We start from the raw sequence: 6,342 nt of genomic DNA on the forward strand, positions 1-6,342 counted from the left end.
GCCTTAGTTTTAATTAACTTGACTCAGGCCCCTTAGTTGTTTCTTTTTCCTTAATTAACAGCCAAACAATAACAAGACACAAAACAAGCCACCACATGACCAGCTCACCTGTGCCCATCACACAATATCTGGAAATAAAGAAAGGTGAAGGTCTCAGTAAGGCTGATCTCTCAGGTCACTGATGGCGTTCTTAGAAAAAAACAGAAAAATCAGAAGTTTTGGAAATGGCTGCTATGGCAGAATGAGAGCAGCAACAAGCAATGGAGTTAAAGAACGGGTTTAATTAACAGCAAGAATCGGCTTCTCATTAAGAGATTGACTGGAGTTTGAAGCCCCAGTTTAGCTGGTCATCTGTCAGCTCGTTTCACATCTCATTTAATAATAAATAATAATAATACATTTTATTTATATAGCGCCTTTCCCATGCTCAAGGCACTTACAGAATATAATAAAGAACGGCAGCGTATACAGTATATAGCATTGTACAAACCAGATAAATAAATAAAGAAGATTAAGACAGTGAATTCTGAAAAAAAAAGAAACAGACAACATAATTGATGGTCTCGCACACACACACAGGTTACATGAGCATCTTGACAGAGAAGTAAACTGAGAGAAGGGTAATAAAGTCAAGTAGAGGTAAAAGCCTTCCTGAACAGATGAGTTTTGAGTTGTTTTTTAAAAGAATTCATGGAGTCAGCTGACCTGATTAATTTCGGTAGGTCATTCCAGAGTCTGGGCGCTATACAGCTGAAGGCCCTGCTGTCACCCATGGAGTGTAGATTAGTGACGGGCACAACAAGATTGGCAGAATCAGAGGACCTTAGTGGGCGGGCAGGCACACAGTGATGGAGAAGGTCACTGATGTAGTTTGGCACGAGGTTATTTAAGGCTTTGTATGTTATTAGTAGGATTTTATATTCAATTCTGTAAGACACAGGGAGCCAGTGGAGACGGAGCAGGATGGGTGTGATGTGCTCGCTGCTGCTGGTTCGAGTAAGGACTCTTGCATCTGAGTTTTGAATAAGCTGGAGCTGTGATATAAGATTAGAAGGGGCACCTGCCAGTAGGGAATTACAATAATCGATGCGGGATATGATAAAAGCATGGACAAGTTTCTCAGCATTAGAGAAGGAGAGGAAGGAGCGAACACGGGATATGTTACGAAGGTGAAAGTAAGAAAGTTTCTTAATGTGATTTATGTGGGCGGAATCAGAGAGGGAGGAATCAAAAATGACACCAAGATTTTTTACAGTAGAGGCAGGTCTGATGAGATCACCGCCAAGATGGACTGGGAAGGAGCTCATTTTATTAAGTTGCATTTTAGTCCCAATTTGCAGGAGTTCAGTTTTATTGCAATTTAATTTTAAAGAGTTCTGCTCCATCCAGGTTTTAATTTCACTAAGGCAGGTTGTGAGCTGAGAAAGCTCTGATGAAGTTCCACTTTTAACATTGAAATAGAGTTGAGTATCATCTGCATAAAAATAATAACCCAGTCCATAGCTACGGATAATATGGCCAAGGGGAAGCATGTAAATACAGAAAAGCAGAGGACCGAGGACAGAGCCTTGAGGGACTCCTTGTGTGACTGGCACTGAGCTGGATCTGCTGTTGCCAACACTAACAAACTGTTACCTATCAGTCAGATAGGACTTGAACCACTGGAGGGCAGTGCCAGAGATACCCAGCATGTTCTCCATTCTGGACAGTAGGATGTCATGTCTGACCTGAGTGTCAAATGCTGCACTGAGGTCTAACAGAATTAATATGCTGGTTTGTCCAGAGTCTGCTGCCATAAGCAAATCATTGGTTACCCGTAGCAGAGCAGTTTCACAGCTGTGCCGTGCCCTGAAACCAGACTGAAAGGGTTCCATCAAATTATTAGAGGTTAGGTAATTGGTGAGTTGGGAAGCTACAACACGCTCAAGAACTTTTGACAGGAAAGGTAAGTGGGAAATAGGCCGGAAATTGTTAAGATTGTCAGCATCAGGACCAGACTTTTTTAACATTGGGGTTACAGAAGCAATTTTAAAAGTGAGCGGCACAGAGCCAGTGTCAAGGGATGAGTTTATTATGGTTGTAACAGTCGGGATTATGGCACGAAGGCAGGATTTAAGTAGTGTGCTGGGGATGGGGTCCAGTACACAAGTAGTCGGCCTCATCTTACAAAGCAGGTTATTAACAAATGCAGATGTGACTGGTGAGAACTTAGAGAAGGAGCTGGATGGAGTGGGAAAACAGGGAGAGATATAAACAGATGATGTATTTATGTTAGTTGAATTATTTAGATCATTAATTTTGTTACGGAAAAAGTGGAGGAATTCCTCACAGACTTCAGTAGAAGAGGTAGTTGGGCCAGATGCGGGTTCGAGTAGTTTATTAACTACAGAGAACAGAACCCTTGGGTTATCGTGGCCACTTTCTATCATTCTGCCATAATGGGTGTTCTTGGCAGAAGTTAGTGCTTCTCTGTAAGCTCTTTGGTGGTCAGAGAAAGCCTGGATGTGCACGGTGAGGCCAGTCTTACGTGACATTCTCTCAAGGCGTCGGCCAGCTGCTTTCATAGATCGCAATTCTGAGTTATACCAAGGAGCTGAACGTTTAAAGGAAACCTCCTTATGTTTTAAAGGAGCTGTTTTATCTAATGCTGAATGAAGGGCTGAGTTATAGTGGTCAACAAGACTATCTAGTGTTGGTGGAATAGGTGAAGACAGTAAAAGATCAGAAATGGATCCAGAAAGGATAGAGGGACAGATATTTTTAAGGTTTCTGTAAGAAATTTGTCGTTTACAGGTAAGAGGAGGGAAAGGCAGTGAAACAGTGAAAAATACTGCTTTATGGTCAGAGAGTCCCAAATCAGTGCTGTAAATGTTGGCAACAGATAGTCTGTTTGGTTGCCATTTAATGAAGAAAAGAATCAATTCAGAGGACTGAATCCTTAAAAACAGTGCTATTAAAATGAAGGGAAAAGGAGTTAATTAGCAGTAACAACTGGGCACTGATTAGGAAAAGGGTGAGAATGAAAACCTGCAGCCACAGCGGCCCACCAGGCCTGGGGCCTCATGTATAAATGGTGCGTACGTACAGAAATGTTGTGTAACAACGTTTCCACATTCAAATCACGATGTATAAAACCTAAACTTGGCGTAAAGCCACACATATTTCCACGGTACCTCATACCCTGTCGTACGCAAGTTCTGCGCTCGGTTTTGCAGACTGCACCCAGCGTCAAAGCAGTGCTACTGTTCCTGTGTTGTTTCCCTTTCTTTTTTTAGATCCACATCCCTGACACGGCTTTATAAATACACTGAAATTAACTGCATATTGTTTATTAGCTTAATGCATCTGATTGTAATTAACCTGTAAGAATATAATGGTCCACAGAATGGTCGAACTATTCCAAATACCATAACTGCTTTAGCGTTGTTACTGTCACTGCACCTTCTTCTTCTTCTTTCAGCTGTTCCCGTTAGGTGTTGCCACATCGGATCATCGTTTTCCATATTACTCTCACTGCACCACTTGGGGTATTTATATCACTGTATCTGAGTGTGAATCACAGCTCTACAGCAGCTGATCAGAAAGAGAATTATCGGTATACAGCATCAAGCACATGCTGCCTCAGCCATTCGCTATTTGAACTGCTCCCATACGACAAACGCTTCAGAGCCTTTCCTGTACGGACCTCGTGGCTCAGAAACAGTTTCATCTCAAGATCTACAAATGCACTCAATCAGACCATCAAGTGCTTCTTGTAGAACTGTTTGTACTTATAAGTACATTTACCTCACTGTAAACTTGTGATACAGTTATAATATTGCACAACCTGAGCCACTTTATAAAGCGCATATTTACATATGATGACAATATAATTTTTAAGATGAAATGCAGCAAAATATGTTGATTATATTATACAGATAAAACTTTAACTTAGCTGGAGCTTCGTTCACGGATTGTTCCTGCCTCGCGCTGTATTCTTGCTGTGGCTGGCTTGACACTGGAAGGATAGACGGATAGAATAATTCAACATTACAAAGACATTTCGATGTTCCTTAAAAGTTTTGAATAATCGGCGTTCTCAGCTTACAGATGGCTTAACGTCTATTACAGAGCAGATTGTGTGGCGATTGGGTATTTGGAGAAAGAAAAGTAAGGACAGGAATTGGAGGTTAGTACATTTGAAAGAGACAGTACTTCTGTAATAAAGTATTTAATTGAAGGTCGCGCATGGCGCAGCAAGTATCTTGCCTGAGACATGAACAATCACTGCGCCACCGTGTTCCCATGTTTAATAACATGCTTTAACTCCTATCATCATGAAAATTCTATTAAGTATACTTCTCAGTATTTTAATTATTCAGAGAGCTGTAGTATTTCGAATGTAATGAATTCTGTGTCCTGTCGGAGGAAGAGAAAGCCTGGAAGCATGTAGTGATTCACGCACATAGAAGATCAAATACAAATCAAAGCATTTAACGTGCTACTTTAGTTACAAAGGGACTTGAGAAACTAGTAAATTAAACGATTTTAAGATGAAGTTTATGATGTTCTACTTTAATGACAAAATAAACTACGTGATTAAAGTGGAAATTTCGAGATTAAAGTTGACATTTCGTGCTTTTTTTCCCCACTGTGTGCCTATTTTTTTTTTTTCTCTGTACCCTAATAAGCTTTCATATGACACTCAGACGGTGGGCTACGACTCACCTTTTCACGGCGACTTTGATATCTGACAACTTCTTTTTTATTTCGGGCACTATGCGACTTTGTGAATTTGAGCTTTCGAGTTTCTCCGACATTCTATGTCACTCGATCAGCTTCCTTTTGTTGTTAATACCACTGTTTAAATTAACAAATAGTACGTTTTTCTTTGCCTCCACTTGGTATTCGCTGAAATTCTTCTATTTTCCCTCGTACTTTTGCCATTGTCTTTTCACAGAAGACTGAGCTTAAGAGCTATTTATATTGATTTGCATATTCAAAGAGGCATAATTCTGGGAGGAGTTGGGGTGGGGCAGCAGGCGCCTGCACGTGCGTTACTTTTCACGCTGACCGGGATTTATGGAGCCAAAGAACGTGGAAGCTGGTGTTCGCACAGTTTTATGCATCTGGATTTTTTTGTGCGTAAGCACATTTCTGCTTTTGTGCTTATGTCATGTTATAGTGCAAATTCTACGCACAGCGTTATGCATGAGGCCCATGGAGTTTGACACTTGTGCCCTAGGGCTCCACGGACCTCAGGTTAAGAACCTGTCTTAGAAGAAAAAACAATCGGATGAATCTAGCGTGACAAAATGAGAGAACTAAGAGGCCACAGAAGCAATAAGAATTGACCACTAATTAAGAAATTTGAGTGGAAATGGTGGCCTCCAAGAAAGGGAATATGAAACTCCTATTTTAGTTGTAATCAGTTGGCACTAGAGTTGTGCAATATACCCATACTGGAAAAGTACAGAAAAACCCAAATATTGAAAAGGAACAGTGCTGGCATTTTAGGATTTTCGGTACCAGAAGTAACATTGGCTTTCCTATCAATCCCCAAATTTCCCTGGACATTCACTATTGCACTGGTGGAATAATGTCCGTTTCGTAGATTTTACAAACCTAAATGCTTTGACATGTTTGAAACATCATGTGGGAGACCCCTCTATAGCTTCAATGAGACGGGACTTCACAGAGCATCCTTCACCTTATCAGGAATTCACAGCTATCAAGTGAGAAGTGCTGCAATGGAAAAGGGAGGCGAGCAATTTTGCTGTGCACCATGGGGGCTGGAATAAGATGGGGGGTTTGGAGTTATCCGTTATTTGCTTCAGAACCATTTTGGTGTCCATACTGAGGTCCAACAGCTGATAGCAACGCTGAAGGCAAAATTTTACTACCAATTCAACACAAGTTGGCACACCGTGCATCTCATTATTGTTTGCTGGTTTGTTAAGGAAAGAAGAAACAAGTAAGGGCTCTGGAACTGGAATAAAAAACGAGTCATTTAAAATGAAGGAGGAAGAAATCCATTCTACTAGCAGCAGTAATGGGCTACTAATTAAGAAAAAGCCTGGAAAACCCAAAGCTACTGCAACACTCCTCCTTTAACATTTCCCCATGACTTTAGGGGACAGAAGATCCAGCTACTGGCAGGGATGGCAGACCCTCCCCTTGTAAAGAGAGCCAAGGTCAGGGAGCAAATACCAGAGGTAGTCGGAGTTCCCGGTTTTTAGGGTGAACATACGGACGCGAAAGTCAGAGAAAGATGGGGAGCTGCCATTTAGACACAACTGAAGGCTTAGGGTGCAAGAACACCTTTGGCACTAAACACAAGAGTAACTTGGAGTTTCTGGAACA

This window comes from Erpetoichthys calabaricus, chromosome 1 (assembly GCF_900747795.2).
Source record: "Erpetoichthys calabaricus chromosome 1, fErpCal1.3, whole genome shotgun sequence".
In the NCBI taxonomy this organism is placed as follows: Eukaryota; Metazoa; Chordata; class Cladistia; order Polypteriformes; family Polypteridae; genus Erpetoichthys; species Erpetoichthys calabaricus.